The sequence below is a fragment of the Capsicum annuum genome, chromosome 11 (assembly GCF_002878395.1).
Source record: "Capsicum annuum cultivar UCD-10X-F1 chromosome 11, UCD10Xv1.1, whole genome shotgun sequence".
Taxonomy (NCBI): domain Eukaryota; kingdom Viridiplantae; phylum Streptophyta; class Magnoliopsida; order Solanales; family Solanaceae; genus Capsicum; species Capsicum annuum.
Window position 1 is genome coordinate 11,261,770 of NC_061121.1, and position 18,513 is coordinate 11,280,282.

At 34.6% G+C, this 18,513-nt stretch overlaps 1 pseudogene; it reads right to left on the reverse strand.

Annotated features, from left to right (window-relative positions):
* The window catches only part of LOC107846734, a 69,660-nt pseudogene extending 53,067 nt beyond the window's left edge, over window positions 1-16,593 (reverse strand).
* Window positions 16,594-18,513: the final 1,920 nt, after the last annotated feature.

An 18,513-nucleotide genomic window follows, 5' to 3' on the forward strand; every position in this document is an offset into this window, starting at 1 on the left:
TTGGGCACTACCCACTGGTGGCACAAGATGTGGCACCCTGCTTATTCGAGCGACCGAACTGAGCTAGAAGACGATTATGCTGACCCTAGGAACCTGATTGGGGACAATCTCTGAATCTGTTGCCTGGCTTACTATATCCATAATATACATCACTTCCTGCTCTGCAGACACCCTGATGGTTTCTACCACACTGCTGGTAGAGAGGATTTGTTCGGGCACTAATAACACTACCCTGAGGTTTAGGGCTTAATGCCCTATCTCTATTGCCATCTTTGAATTTTGACACTGGAGCACTAGCTGAGGATGGGGCTGGAATTGAAGATTTTAGGCAGAACTGAGAACGACTCCCACCCTGCAACATAGGCTGAGAAAACTTGAAACTACCTGTTCTAGCCCTCTTATTCTTCTTCTCTCTCTCTCCTTATTGTTCTGCTCTTTAATCTGTTGAACATAAGCCATCATTCTAGACAAGTCCATCTTACTCACTAGCATCATGATTCTGCACTCCTTTACTATAATATCATTCACCCAAGACATAAACTTAATCATCTTAGACTTGCTATCTACTACCATGGGAGAAGCATATCTGGCTAATTGAGTAAACTTTAGAGAATACTCTTTCACTTTTGATTTCCATGCTTTAGATTGATAAATTCTAGAACCTTTGATTCCCTCAACTCTTGTGGGAAGAACCTATCCACAAAAGAAGTGGCAAAATCCTCCCATTTTATGGGTCCTACGTCTGCGGCCATTTTTTCATTCCACTATTTGAACCATGGGTAAGACATATCCTGGAACTGATATGCAGCTAGCTCAGCAATCTTATAAACCATCACCCCTATAATATTAGTAACTTTCTACACCTGATCAATAAATTCCTGAAGATCCTTATCTGATTAAGACCTAGTGAAAAATGGAAGGTTTATTTGGGTGAAGTCTCGAATCCTGGCAGCCGCTGTATTGGACACTTGGTTTGATGGAAAAATAGTTAGGCACTCATTCTAGGATGCTACAACATGAGCTAGGGTGGTGAAATTTGTTCTGAACTCCGCATAGGAGAGATGTTCATCCAGAGGATTTGGTTGGACCGGATAGGGTTCTGGATGGTCTCCCGTTCCTCTTTCCTTAGTTATTTTGGTAGGCATGATCTGTAAATGGATGAGAAACTTAGATTAGACAGAGAGTTTAACTGGAGATCATGCTCACTCACCCGACATGAATACTAAAAGAAGGGAAAATATTCCCAAAACATCTCGTAGCCTCCTGTCCATTAGTGTGGCGCACTACACACCCATTCACTAAACTCTACTAGATACGGCATCCAGACTTTCTAGGATTCTATTGAACCATAGGCTCTGATATCAAGTTTGGTAACGCCTCGAGTCAGTACCCCAGATGCTAGATGGTGCTAATAATCCCAAAAGACCAGTAGCTAACCCATGACTGGTACCTACTACGCGCACTGAATAATAAAGATGTAATAATAACAATATAAGGAAGTAAATATGGAAACTGCCATATGGTTCAAATCTGATAACAACACTGTATACAAAAATCTGAATGCTAGAAAACAACTGTCTAAAAACACTCTAGTTTGATAAGCCTCTAAATTGACTGAAATATGAAGTTGATGAGACAAGTCCCCAACTAACTCTGACTGGCTGCTGAAATAACTGAAATACTTAAAATAATCATGTCCTCAAAACATGAGGACTCACCACTACACTGTCTACTAAGAAGCTGTACTATAGAGGATGCTCTGGGGTCCGTGCGTCTGAACCTATGATATAAGACATTATAGCACAAAAAATATGTGTTAGTACTTTGAATGTATTGGTATGCTCAGTGCGGTATGCTGAAATGAATGGGTTCATGATGCATGAACAATACTAAGTGAATAACATAAATATAACTGAATAGGAGTACATGCATGAATACGTAGACTGTAACTAAAATCATGATGATACTAGATACTGATTTTGAATACTAATTTACTGATATCTGAACATACCAGTACATTCAAAGTACTAACACAAGAAAGGGTAGCCAAAGGGTAACATAAATCTTGAAGTCTCAACAATAGCCACATGTTCATAATTCACTTTCTAAGACATTTCATCAATAACTTGTAAATCTTGAACTTGTACATATATAGGGATGCATGCTATCATGTCATAAATACACCAACAATTCACATAGGCATTTTGGAAAACACATGGGAGGCATCACATTATACTTGGGCATGAATAATAATACAATACATCATGGCTACATTAATCACTTCAATTTCAAAGATTTCAACCCACATGGTAACATAAATTTATGAAATTCATTAAAGACATCATCTTGGAAATCACACAACAAGATTAACATGAATACAAATAACCCACAATATGAAAATCATGATTTAAGAATTTAAAAAGGGTTTCTGCAACTTCAAGGGTGAAAGGGGCCATTGGATGAACACTTCACATACCTTTATGCTTGTTTTTGAGAAGATTGATTGTATAATTCTAGAGATTTGAGACTTGAATTGAAAACCCTAATGCTTGCTATTGAGAGATTTTGAGAGAAAATGAGTATATTTTGGTGAATAGGGGCATAATTTTGTGTTTTTGGGGAATGAGGGTGGGGAAATTGACCCATTTACCCCCATAACCCGTAACAAAAATTTGTGGAATTGGGCTACCCTTCGTGTCGCGACCCCTACTTAGGTTGACTACCTATCGCAATGCAAACCCTAGATGGGTTGACTAGGCCTCGCGATGCGGGGCCATTGTGACCCCTCACTATTTTTAGCATTCAAACCCACCCTCACGCTAGTCAGAAAAACCCAAAGCACCCTATATGGCCTACAAGTGACCTTGATCATGAATCAATTTGAAAATTGACAAAATAAAGTTGGGAAGCTCATGAACTAGGATTTCCAAACTATGAAGTATAAAGTGACTCTAAGTATAAATACTTAGCTAAATTTTCTAAGTCTGGGACCCCTTAGTAGGCTTTAAAGCGCTGAGTCAAGCATAGAAATTTGTGGGGTCTAACAAAATAAGAACATGGATAATGACCTGAAGGGTAATTACCAGACAAGTTCCACATGCCTACTGATGGGAGAGACACCATCCCTATGTTCACTCGGTGCTAAGTTTTACTCCCAAATGAAAGACATTGATTTCTGAACTAATGTAAGTTTGACTGTTTATGACAACTGACTGAAATGTTAGTGTTGATGGTTTATCAAAAATCTTTCTAAAAATACTAAAACTAGATAAACAGCTAAATTTTGGGTATTCGAACCCCCAGGATTCGATAGCAATAACAATAAGGTCATAGTAAAACTTTGAGGATATGACATGTAAGCACTTATTCAAAATTCATTCTTTAGGCATTTCATCAAACACTTGCAGTTCATGGTTTAAGCTAAGCATGAGAATGTTTTAAAACTTGTAGTAATTGCATAATTTTAATTCTAAAATCTCCAACTAAGGCTTAACTCAGCGAACAACACCATTCGAACATGTGAGGTTGAATAACAACAACAATTTCATGTAAATACAGTACGGAATCAAAATTCATGGTTAAAAATAATAATAATCATGTAAAAATCATAACTTTGAATTGGCAATTGAGTTCTTGGACTCCATGAGTTAAAAGGTCTCATGGATGAACATCTAACATACCTTAAGGCTTTAATCTTGGAAGAGAAATAACTTTCTTGAGCATTGTTGGGTGGTGATGCTTGAATTCTTAAGTTTCCTTGAAGGAATAATGATGAACTTGATGAATGTGGGTGATGGCTACAATTTTATTTTAGCGGGGAATTGAGGAAATTTGGCATATAATGCCTTAACTAATGTTAAATACCATGTTCACAGTTTGGGGTGGTGAAAAAGACCAAACTGCCCCTGAGAAATTTAAATTCGCAAATGGAACCCAATTTTAACCTTCATGGCAACGCGCCAACCTTGTAGACTTTATAGACACCACGAAGCATTGTAAATGTGGTGAGCTGCCATTTTGGAAATCTAAACATGGTCCAAACCTCATCCGAAAAGTTTGAAACTTACCCCAGACATGCTACTTACACCCCTGAACATGAATTTACTCTAAAATTGACATATCAAAGTCGGGAAGGTCACTTTAAAAATCATCAAAGTTAAGAGTACAAAAATAAAACTAAGTCCCCAACTCTTAGCTAAATTTTCAGGTTCTAAGTCTCTTGTGTATGCACTATGAGTTGAATTAAACTAGGACTAATATGGGGTATTACAATATCTCTCCCTTGATAATATTCATCCTCGAATTAGACTAATTAAGTTGAGAGGACTGAGGGACTGAGATTTCATAATAAACATTCGTACTAAAACTATGGTTACATGACTTAGTTTGAAACATGATACATGGCTGAACTGATTCGGGAATATATGTAATGACATGGGAATGGTTATAAAGATGATATAGAAACAAGAGGGTTAACTTATGAGTACCCATTACTTCAAGTTGGATCTTATTTCATGACGAAGAATTGAGAGGTCTAGAATATAGAAACTCGAGGTATTACACTACATCTTCCCCCTTAGGACATTTTGTCCCCTAAAAAGCACTGACTTGGCTGAGATACTAAGGAAAGACTGAGATGATGCATGGGACATTTATTGGCTGAATCATGACTGAACTTTTGATATCTAAAATTGATGTTTGATGCATGAAGTGAGCTAAATTTGCAATCTATATGAACACATATATTTTACCTCATGAAATAGCTATATTCATGAGACATCAGATAGTATAACCAGTGGATAGATGGAAAATCATAGGAACTTGTCTGTCTTACTACTATACTGAATTGATGGCTTTATGAACTATCTCACACTAAATTTTTATGTTCAACTATATTATTTCTTCAACGCTCTTTCTAAGAAGTTATAATAATAGTAGAAAGCAGAAAATCTTAGGTATGAGCTAAATAAGACATCTGTCTAAGAAATCCCGACGTGTTTATAATTCTGTGACATGGAGCATAGGCCTACGAAATGTAAATTGGGATAGAATTGCTATGCCTTAGACAATGCAACTTCAGCTTTCAATCTTAGGTATACTCCTCAAATACTCCCTCAACTATACATTCCACTTCAATACCACACTTTACTTGAGTCTACTGAAAGTATTCACATGGGCACTGATAACTCTATTTTCTACTGAAGTTTGAGCTGAATTGAATTCTCTCACTAAGTTCAAGATTACTCGAATCTACAAAGTGCACATAAAACACTATAATACTAGTCTGAATCATAAATTCAACACACCCTACATTTTCATGACTCCTCGCCTCATGAATAATTCATATTACCTCTTTAACAACACATTTAACCTCTTACTAGCCATTCACTTATGTGCAATGCATTTATCAAATTACACACCAACATGATATTCAAGCCTATCTTCATAACTACATATGGACTTCTATACAAAAAAAACCATAAAAATATCTTTCTCATATCCTTTGAACCTCTATCATTAACAATTTCCATGCACTACCCTAAGAAAACACACACCAAATATTAGCTAACTATGACATATGTCAAAGACTGGGCCTCAATCTTACTTCACACTCATAGACTTAGTTAAAACAAGCATAAAATAATCTTTCATCAACAAAAATTGTTTATTCTCTCCCATCTAAGCAATTACTCATCACTACTATCATTTCATACGGAGTGGTCACTGAAAGGTTAAAACATGAGGACCTGAAGCACGGAAGAATAACTTTGACCCTTAACTGAGGCCTGAGGAATAGAGCATCAACGACATGAATTCATCAAGGAGGTCTAAGCTAAGGACATACATGACATAAATCTGAATGTTGTTGATCATTAAGAGTGTGGCATGAGTACTTGAACTAAACATACTATAAAGCATAAGTACATGAGTCGTGAGATGCATGACCTAAATTCGGAGTTCATAAATTCTTAGACTATGATTCTTACTATTGAGTGAACTGGAATTCTTCATACTAGGAACTGCAAGCGCACATGATTTTCTATAAAATGCACAAATATGAGCTATGATCATCGGGCTGACATATAATGCATGAGTAGATATCCTGCTAACTAAAAAAAAAATATTGCAATGAGATAGGAATATGTTTGTTATCCTCCTCCCTTACTATTTTTCTACACACACTGGCATGACTACTAGGATCTGAGAGCCTAGCTTGGTTACTTGTCTATAATCTCCCCCTCATTTAAAGTCATCATCCTAAGTCTGTGGGCATATACTCTAAACTGAACTGTCACCACTTTACTCTAGAGCCTGGTGTATAATAATGTACACAAATGATAAACTCAGCCTAAGAGACTATGACTGATAATGTAAAGCCCACTGCTAGTACTTTCTTTTAAGGTACAACTCTTATCTTTCTATACCCCGAACAAGAATCATATAACCACTTAAATACTGGCTAACTAAGAGTTTTTCAACTCTTCTTTGTATTTACTCAATCTTCCAAGATTCAAACTTAAGACCCTAACATTTAACATTAGTATCCCCGAACCTTTAATGAACCATACTAACCTTTATCATAGCCTGCTAATATTACATATTTAAACTTATATTTCTCCCTAAACCATGAGAATTACCATTACGCTTGGACATCCGACATCAACATGCTATAACCCATAACTTAGCTGGTACAAACATCAATTACTATATTTCTAGACCAATTCAAACTTAGCACTGTAGGTTACTATATAAGCACACCCTCACCATAATACTTAGCTCAAATTCTTGTATACACCATTTCAAGACTACTGATTCACCTCTTATGCAACTAGCTCTATGTATATGTAATCCACCAATTTCAATAATACTATCCCCATTCTATTTCTACTAAACTTCTGGGTTCATGCTTCTAATTCTATGCCATCTACTGTCATAGAATTTTTGGAAAAGGTTTGAAAACACATCTGACACCCAAGCAATGAGGTACTACCCGTCCATTCAATGATTGGTTCATTCAAAAACTGAAACTAAATGGTTCTATTTCTAAAATCAACTGAAGTGATTTTATGGGATACTAAAACTGAGCAGTTTCTGTATAACTATCTGGCTAGGGTATATTTACCCACTAAGGTAGACACTGAGAAGGCTCTGCTAAGGTTTTGGAACTAACACTAAACTCGATAAGTATATAAAGGGATAGCAAAAGAAAGAAGCTCTGGGATTTGACAAAGCATAAACTTCTTAATAAAAGGCCTATAACGTACTCATAACCGTATCAGGAGAACTTTTTTTATCGTGTCTGTAATAACCCTTCAGGTCATTAACCGTGTTATTGATTATTTTACCCAATAGAGCTTTTTCATATCTATCCCAAGTCATTATTGACTTGCTCGAACTGATAGTTTGGTTACCTAATGGTTTGTTTGGTTTTTAGAACCATTGTTTTCAATGTGAAGTCTTCGTTTATTCCATCTAGACGTCGAGCAAAAACTTTAATAAAATTATTTTGGATGTGAATTTTGACTGCACCAATAGGTATGTAATACCAATTTTAGGATAGGTAGACCCTTGGTTCGGATCCCATAACACCCGAGCTTATTTCGACCCATTAGTCAAAAACTCAAAAATTAGAATATATAGGTGTGGGACCCACAAATATCCTAAATTACCTTAGATGGTAAATATGACTTCACCTATGCGTCCAGAATGTCGAATTTTGTGGCGTTACATAGTTCTTTTGCAAAAACAGACTCCGAATGGGTCCGAGAGGTCAAAAATATGTTTTGACCTTGTGGGCCCATTTAAACTCGTATAAAAAGGCCCTTTTGGACCATTTTTGAGTCATTCTTCAGCTTTTTGAACACGCTAGTTTCCATAAAGATTTGTTGAAAAAAATGAGTCTTGTGGGTTGATTAGGAGCTTAGTAACTTGTGTAATTCATCTTTTTGCTACAAATCTAAGGTAAGATTTCTTCAAATTTGGTATTAATTTCTTGATTTCTAGACCAAAAATTCTAAGTCTTTGAGGCTCAATTGTAGCCACAAATGTGATTGATTTACTCAAATTTCTTGAGGGTTTTAGCTCCCTAATGATATTTAGATTATGGGTTGGTCTTGAAAACTCATTTTTTGAAGGTGGGATGCACTTGGGGGTTTGGTGTTATTTTGGACCAATGGCATAGTGGTGACATAATAGGTTTTTTTGTTCTTGTAATGATGCTTAGATTATGTTGTTGATAGCTTGGCTCATGGAATAAGAAGCTTCAAGAAAAAGGAAGCCAAAGCTTGTTGGTTCTTGAGCAATTGGACTCGAGGTAGGTTAGGCTTACCCGTAGTTAGAGTGAGCTTGGTTGTAATATAATTATTAATATCTTGTAAGATTGGGTGGGGTTTTTAGATGATAAATGATTGAATGATGATGCTTGGAATTAGTTGATTCTCATAGAATGTTAAAATTTTAAAAGTATGATTGTTTACCTTTAACTTAGAACCTTGGATAGTTCTATGTATAGTCTCATCAATAGTATGAGAACACTTTAGTTTCTCTACTAGATGAGAATGGTGTTGTTTAATCACTTTAAAAGTATGTTGACCTAGTTATTGCTTTATTATGAAATTGCCTTGGTGTTGGATTGACTTAGGAAGAATACTTGAAGAAGATTTCCCCTATAGGCTTAGTAAGGATTGATAATCCCTTATGGTGTGACTTAGATGACCTAGCCTGAATATGGGTAGAAGTTAGTCTTGTAGAAATGACTTAGTATTATTGGGAGTTAGAAGTGGGACTTGACCCTCCTTAAGCTTGAACTATGTAACTCCTTGGTAACCTAGATACTTGATGGGCGTCTAAATTACATTATTCAGATTTAAGGGTTAAACCTGGTTGTCGGTTAATGAATAAGGTAGATGGTTGGAAAATGTGTATACTTGATTGCTTGTTTTATTGCCATGTTATGGATAGTCATGGAAAGATGGTAATTGTGTATATCATCTAGATACTCATGCTTATGCTCCTACTCATATATCATGATGATGACTAGTAATAAAGTGTGATGGTTTATGTATCTTACATCTCTATTACTCAATTATTATGAATTTGCGTATGATTATGGATTTGGGCCATATATGGGTGTATGTTGGTGTTTTGAAAAATATCAATACTATGATGATGCTTAGTGAATCTGGAGGAGATATTGATACTATGATGATGCCTGGTAGATTCGGAGGAAATGTTGATACTATGATAATGCCCAGTAAATTCGGAGGAAATATTGATACTATGATGATGCCCGGTAAATCCATATGAATACTGATACTATGATGATGCCCGGTGAATCCGGGGGATATGTTCATATTGTTGTGATGCCTGACTAATCTGGAAGAGGTAACGATGTTATGATGATAATGTGTGTGGTGAGTATATATGAATATATGGATATATGTGGGGTTATGCCGTGTGTGGCTAAACCCGTTTGTGTACTTGAAACACGATGCCTTACTTGATAGATTATTAATCATTCTTCATCACTAATCACTAGTTAAGAGGTGTGACCCTTATTAATTCTAATTAGTAACTAGAAGTAGATTATGCCATGTATTGGGTCAAGGTTAATTGGGATGTGTAAGCTTGTCTAGTTAGTCACATTATTAACTCGTTTGACATATCATGTTGACTTCTAAGATAGAACATTTTGTATACACTGCTCATACTGCAAGTTTGTTAGGACTTTGGTTTTTCCCTAGATTGACGATTAAAGTTCTTCATGAAACATCAGTATAGCTACATTACTGTTAATTACTTGGGAGGCTAGTAACATAAGTTTGTTGTTAGAGTATGTTTCAAGATCCTTTACTACAAATATGGAAAATATATGAACGATTAAGAAAATAGCAACATCTAATCTGATGAATGCTTATGCAATCTGTGGTCCAATCAAAAGTGTAGAGACTATTCCTTTTGCTCGTGCAAGGAACAATTTGCTTGCCTATAAGGTATGGAGAGCATAAGACACAAATATACATGTCCAGTAGCCAGTAGACTTCTAAAAAAAACTGCTTCACACTTGCTGTAAATTGAGTTTGTTTAAATTTGTATTGCCTGGTTGTCCACGCATTCAACATTGAACTCTGGTTATTCTAGATTAAAATGTTCTACCCTATTTTAGAAGATTGCAATCTTTTTTCTGCTTGATACTGAAATAAGAACTAGCAAAATTCATATCAATGGAAAGTTAGAGTGTCCAGTCAAATAAATAATAATGTTGGTAACTTGTAGTTTTTTCCTTATTTGGTGACTAGTAAACTATAAGACTTGTAAACTAGTGCTTCATAGATTTGTTGATTAACTAATATAGACTAGACTTTGAGTTGATTAACAAAATAGAGAATAAGTAACTATATGACTATGTTATCGATATATCGATTTTGTTGTGCCAAATTGCGGTATTGATAATGATTGTAGACCTCGGTAAGAGGCCATGGCGGGAATGTGCAATCCGCGAATTTGGTGAGTTGCTTATGTAGTTGTTTCTTGATATATTGATGGATTGATATATTGGTGTACTCTCTGGTGGTATCGGGTGCTGTGACGAGTTCTTTGTTGTGTTCTTTTGCGTGTACTTTCCGGCGGTATGGGATGTCATGGTAAGTTCTTGTGCTTTATATTCTAATGATGTTTGGTGTTGATTATGGTAAATAAATGGTTATTATTGTATGTATGTAGCTTTACGCTTCCGAATCAATTACTCATTTGTATGACGATTAAGGTATGTATTGATATGATACGTTATGCTATTGCCCTAGTAGATTAGTTATTTTATTCAGTGATTTCGAAGAAGATTCAAGTTCAATCCTATACCTTGACTTTAAGTTATTGTCTTACTTTAAATCGTCTTTACATTATAATTTATCTCAGTCAGCCGATGATGCCTACAGAGTACTCGTGTTTCAATACTCATACTACACTTTTGTATCTTTTTGGTGCAGACCCAAGTTCTAGTTGACATCGTTGAGTCAAGATCGTGCCGTGTTGATCTTCAGGATATAGGGTGAGCTCTTGAAGTTTGAGTTGTCTTTTCCCCCTTTATCTTTATTCTGTCTTTTATATTCGAGACAAATGTATAAGATCATTTAAGACTATTTAAGTTTATTAGACTTCGAGTTGTAATTTCTGTTGTCAGATTTAGAGTTTCTCTTGTACTTATACAATCAAGTCATGGGATTGGTATTCGAATGTTAGTTATTTCATTTGTGGAATATTGTTGTTATATTGTGTTTCTAAATAGGGTCCATTTTGGATGTTTCTACTAAGGTAACCCATTGCATTAGCTCCGAGTTATGGTGTTGGCTTACCTACTGGTGGGTTGTGGCAGGTACCATCATGACTCGAAAATTTGGTCGTGATAGTGTCGGAACTGGAGTGCATAAAGTCTATTCTGGTGTTGACCACTAATGGCACTGGGAGTGGCTGCCTGCTGAGTTAGGTAACCTAGTGGAGTTGAGGGACGACTATGATGATTCCATTGACCAACCTTAGGACTTTCTCAGACTCTCTGTCCTGGCTCTCCACATTCAAAACACACATCACTGCCGGCTCTACACTCACCCTTATGATTCCTACCATATTCTTTGCGAAGCGGGTTAGTACGAATACCCCTCCCACTACTTTGTGACTTAGAGCCCGATTCTCTATATCGATTGTTATTCTTAAATTTAGGCATTGGAGAACTGGCTAAAGGCGAAGCTGGGGATATGAATTTCTAACGGAATTGGGAGCGGTTACTACCCCTTGACCTTGGCTAAAAACTACTTGTTCTGGCCCTCTTATTCTGTCTTTCTTTCTTTCTACACTCCCCTACCTCACTCTGCTGAGCATGAATCAAAAGCCTAGATAGGGCAACAACCTACAGATTGTTCTGAGCAACTACTGAATAAGCTAAATTAGTGAATGCAACTCTAAATTCTACATGAGAGCATGCTCATTAAGGGGATCTTCTTGAACGGGTGGAGGCGTTGGCTGGTTTACGTTTCTCCCTCCGTTAGTCTTTCTGGGAGGCATATTCTATAAACGAAAGAAAAGTTGAATTAGACAGAGAGTTTAACTTGAGTTCATGCTCATTCGTACGATATGAATACTCAATGCAACTTTTAGACTACCTAGGACACTTTAAAACCTTAGTATCTTATGCCAAGTTTGTAACACCTCGAGAGTACACCTTGGGCACCACACGATGCTTACAGCCCCAAAGGACCACAAGCTAACCCATGAGCTGGTACCTGCTGTAAGCACTGAATAAAAGCTCAAATAAACATGTGCGGAATTTAACTGGAACGCTTCAAGGTTTTAACAACTGAAATCATAATTGAAACATGGTGTTAAACGTTTTAAAACATACTGGCAAAACTAATAAAAACTACTGATCATAACAACTGAAAACTGACTAACTCTCTATACTAGTCTGAAAGCCTCTAAATAGACTGACTGTGGAGTTGATGGGACAAGTCTCCAACTAACTCTAGCTGACTACTAAACTGAAAGGAAATGCGAACATAAACATCATTGGTCCTCGGAGTATGAGGACTCACCGCTGCTACTACTGATAGTTTGGTATGTCTACACGCAGTTAGGGAACAGAGCATCCGAACCTATGATATTAAATATCATAGTGCAAGAAACGAGTATTCGATCAGTGATTTGAATGTACTGGTATGATAAATTAGGTTAGTTTAATATTCATGGGTTCAAATGTTTGAGTAATAACTGACAAAATGAGTAGGATGAGGTACTGAGTGAGTATGCATGAAATCTATAAAGACTGAGGATGCATGACCAAGAATAAAACATGTTCTGATGCAATCTATAAACAGAAATACTGAAGTGATGATAATTGGATGACTGATATCTGTATGCTATGGTCAAGTAAAACTGAAACTAATTTCTAGACTAAGACTGTGGGAGTTAGCTATAACCGACATGCCCTAATATACTATCAGGGTCCAACCTTTAATCCCAGCTATAAGGGTGTTAGTACTGTACCATGGGCACCAACAATGATTGCGTGGATCCACTAATCCAATGTCCCGAAGGACGAGGGTGTCATGCCTATCTGATGGGGGACTCCTCAAATCTACGATGACACCGTAGGTATGGAACCTAGGGACTGCTACTAATGTCTCATGCCTACTGATGGGGGAGACAAGTGCCTTATACCTACTGACGGGGGAGCTATATCAACTTTCTCATAATGAATTTTTGTAGAGCTATCTCCTTAACATTCATTAAAAATATGCTTATCTAATTAGTTATAGTCAGTCTTGCTTTTCCTTTTGTACTATACTTTCTCAAGAGTGGTGATACAAATTACTTGAATATTCTAATCAAAGAAGTTTCTAAGTACCTGGGTGTAGATCTTCTAGATTGGTTTAGACTTCTTGAGTTCATAGAAGATGTCTCACAATCGACTTTTCTAGAATTATGGACTGAAGATGACATAAAAGATTTTTGGACTAAAGATATTATAGAAGCTGATGTTTCAGAAAAGAAGTTATTGATAGATGGCGCCGTGTGTGCTTGGTTTTTGTATGTATATACATGGTAGGATATTTTGCGTCTTTATAGAATACATCCCTTTAAAAAACAATCAATGAGTTTAAAAGATGTCATCGCTATGTTCACTCTGTGCTAAGTTTTACTCCCAACTAAAAGACACTGATTTTTGAACTAATTTAAGTTTGTCTGCTTATGACAACTGATTGAACTGTCAGTGTTGATGGTTTATCTGAAACCATTTTGAAAGTACTGAAAACTAGATAAACAGCTAAATTTTAGGTATTCAGACCCCCAGGACTAGATAGCAATAACAATAAGATCGTAGTAAAACATTAAGGACATGACATGTAAGCACTTATTCAAAACTCATTCTTGTAAAATATTTCATCAAAAACTTGCATTTCATGGTTTAACATAAGCATGAGAATAATTTTAAAACTTGCAGTAATAGCATAATTTCAATTCTAAAATCACCACTAAGGCTTAACTCAGCAAATAACACATTCGAACGTTTGAGGTTTAATAACAATAATAATTTCATGTAAACAGATATGAAATTGAAATACATGGTTAAAAATCATAATAGTCATGTAAAAATCATAACTTTGAATTGGAAATTGGGTTCTTGGACTTCATGGATGAAAAAGGGCCCATGGATGAACATCTAACATACCTTAAGGCTTTAATCTTGCAAGAGAAATAACTTTCTTGAGCGTTCTTGGGTGGTGAAGCTTGAATTCTTGAGTTTAATTGAAGGAATAATGATGAACTTGATGAATGTAGGTGATGGTTAGGGTTTTATTTTAGAGGGGAATTGAGAAAACTTGGCATATAATGCCTTAACTGATGTTAAATCTCGTGTTTTCACCGATTAGGGTGGTGAAAAAAAACCAAACTGCCCGTGGGAAATTTAAATTCACAATTGGAAATCAATTTTAACCTTCACCACAATGCACCAACCTTGTCAACTCTATAGCCACAACGACGCGGTGAAATTGCGGTGAGCTGCTAGTTTGAAAAGCTAAACGTGGTCCAAACCTCATTTGAAAAATCCGAAACTTACCCGAGACATGCTACTTACATGCCTGAACATGAATTAACTCAAAAACTAACATCTCAAAGTCGGGAAGGTCACTTTAAAAATCATCGAAGCTAAGAGGCCAACAATAAAACTAAGTCTCGAATACTTAGATAAATTTTCAAGTTCTAAACATCTTGTGCATGCACTATGAGCTGAATTGAACTAGGACTAATATCGGGTATTACAATATCCCATGCTCATTAGTGTGAGGGACCCTCTTTGCCTACTCACCTCCTTGTCTATTTGTTAGAGTTTAGACTAAATGCTTTTCGTAGCTATATAATATTTCTGTACATTTGATTATACTAACTCAGTGGACATGGGTTGGAAAAAAATAAATATCTTTGAGCATATGATCTTGAAAAAAAATATTACTAATTACTTTGGTGAGAGACCAACAAAATTACAATTCATAAAACAATTAGAATCAATCTGAATAGAATCAAACGAGCATATTGAAGAAGTTAAAAGGGAAGCTAATATAAAATTTGAAGAAATGAAGAAAGAAACATATATCAAGTTAGCAGAGTTGAGTAAAAGATGAGAAGAAAATAATTTAAAATGCTGCAGCTCAAGGTCAACGACAATCAAATGATGTAAATCTAACTGTAACTACTTATTATATTATTTTATATCACTTATCTAGTAAATATATAATTTTTTGAAGAAAATATTCATATTAATAATTAAATTTAACATGTAAGCAACTATTATATTTTCTTATTTTCTTATTGATTGTTCTATATTGCATCTTGTGAAGGAGAGACGAAACAATCAAGATTGACAAGAATTTTAACAAATATTTTCTTTTATAAAAGCATATTAGTATGTTTGAGTTAAATGATATTTTATTGTTTTAAATGATTTTGTTGAACATTTTTAATTCGTTTTTCTAATATATTGCATTATTACATAATTAGAATATTCTGCTATAATTTTTATGAATTTTATGACATTTCTCAATTATGTTTATGAACTACTAGCTATAATTTTTTTTAATTTGTGGCAAAACATATATAGTTATCACAAAAATAATAATACTTTTTCATAGCAAATGAAAAATATCTTTGATAAAATCTATATCTCGTGTCAAAAAGGTATGTTAATTTAGTTATGATATTTTGAATTCGTAACTAGGCATTACTTCTTACAACTGTCATTTATCAAGAAAATGACTAAAAAAATTTTCTTTCCGTCGCAAATATATACTGTTTTAGCTATAATGCTTTGTAGTTCATGGCTATAGGCATGGATTCTTAGCTACATTATGAACATATTTGTAGCAAATAATTTAATTCATGGCTATAACTTTTTAATTCGTGACTAAATATGGGTATGATTGCCACCAAACTAAATCATAAAAATAGCCATAAAATTTAAATTTGCATGACAAGTAACAATTTAAAATCTCATGCCTACAATATGAAGATAGCTACACATTTTATTTATCGTGGAAAAAGAACAAAAACACTTGCTACAAGTATAATTTTTGTGGCAGAATTTTTGTATCATCGTAGTTACAACACAATTTTTTTGTAGCAATAAGTATAAATCTTTTGTCACGAATCATGTAAAGTTTGTAGCTAACTTTTAGTCACGCTACATCTTGTTACGAAAGCTACGAAAACAAATATTGTAGCTAAAGTGTTTAGTCACAGAAAATTTTATATTTAGCTACGATGAATTTTATAGCAATATATATCTTTTGTTGTAGTGTGGGATGTTTCTTTCAATTTACTAGAGCAAATAAAAGTGACTTTAACCAAGTGTGGTTCCTAATTTTGGATTTGAAACAAGGGTGATATCACTATCATGAGCTTAAATTGTCGTTGACATGCAAGGACACCTTGGATTGTTCTTGCAGATGCCCAAAAACCTTGATAGTTGTACATATATGATCCAACCCATCCTTTTTCTTTGGGCAGAATAGATAGCAATTTCTTACACTCATCACTATAGGGCATCCTCTTGTAAATATTAGGAAGGAAGTGGTGGTGAAGTTCGAGATGTCTTCTAGTTTGTATGATGAAGGTTTACTCATAAGAATATATAGAGAGGTGGGACATTAGTTACATTTTTCTTTTTCAGAAATTTTAGGTCTAGAAGACCATGTCACTGTTCATATATTTACCTAACCTCCGTTAAATTAAAACTTATTTTTACCCAAAGAAATATCAAGGGTGTATGTAATTCTCTTTAGTGTGTAAGAGATGTAGGGTTGATGGTGTAAAAATGTGTGGAGTGAATATCAAACTTAGCTATGGGATATTCCACCTTATCCTTCATACTAAACAATAGTATCCATGTATATTGCTCATTTGAGTTTAGTTCAAATAAGTATATAACAATTAAATAAGTCTTAAATGTCAAATGTTGTCATAGGTCTATAATAACCCGTCGTTGTAATTACCAAAGAATCTCAAAACAAATGAGACTATTGTTAAGAAATATGACTATATAGGTAATTACTCTTTTTAAATGCCCATAAAAGCTAGTGACATTGGACCCAATGACAATTAGCTAACGAAGATAAGGAGTCATTTGGTAAAAGGGATAAGGAAAGTAATCTCGGGATAAAGTTTGGGATTAATTTTATCCCATATTTGATATAAGGTATTATCTAATTCCGAGACTATTTTATTCTAGTATTTATACTAAAATGATGGAATTACTATCTCATGTATTGGATGGAATAAAATAATTCCATGAAATATCCCTACTTATTCCATCATATGTACCAAACGACCCTTGCATGTGGGTAAGTTGCAATAAAGGATAAGAAACAGTATTTCACAAACTTGTTGGTTGATCCTTTTTTCTTCTCAATAATCTATATCTATATCAATAATAATATATTAAAAGTGTGAAAACCTATAGAAAAGTTATTTTAACTTCATTAAAATACTTCACAATAGACAAAATCGTCATTTAATCAATTATATAAAATTTTCTATTCAAATAATATAAGCATACAAAGTTGAATTAAAAAAGGTAATCAAGAACGTCTTAAAAAGAAAAAAAAATTAAACCTTAAAAAAGAAGGCTAAGCTATTTATGGAATTAAATAAGTAAAAGGAAAGAATACAAAGTTAGTGAAAAAGCACACCCAAAAAAAAATGTATACAAATTTCAAGTTAAAAAGGACACCAATCATGTTATTTTAATATTAATAAATAATTTATAGAAGAAAAATTAAAATTTACCACATTTAAATTATTCCTTTCTTGTAGAAAAAAGTTTCATATTTTTATAAATTGAGAATTCTTTCTTGATACAACATAACATTCACAATATAGTTCTCAAGTAAATTTTTTTCTTTGTTATTATCACTCAAGGTTTTTTTTATTAGCTTCCACACGATATCATATTGTATAGACTCATTAATGTGCTTACAATTTGAGTTCAATCATGTTCTAAGGGTGCATCAAGAGATTGGACTTATTGGATGGCGTCGTTCGACTGAACATCATTATAATTCTTTTTAAAATTCAGAACAAGAGATCATTGTATAGCTCTAACCAAATTTACAATGTAATCCTCATACAAGTTTTTTCTTTGTTATCGTCGCTCAAAATTTCTGTGTTAGCTTTCGCATGACACTATGTTGTATAGATTCTATCAATATGCTCATAATTTGAGTTCAATTCAGTTGTAAAGATACATCAGAGGTTTGACTTATTAAATGATGCCGTTTGAATGAACGTCACTATGATTCTTTCTGGGATTCAGGACAAGAGACCATTGTGTAACTCTAACAAAATTCAGTTTACATTATTAAGCTATTGCCCGATGTGTAGAGGTAGGTTATGCAATATCACTACAAAAAAATCGACAATTACCCACGGTTATTTAGCCATGGTTGCAAGAACTATGGCAAACTTTAG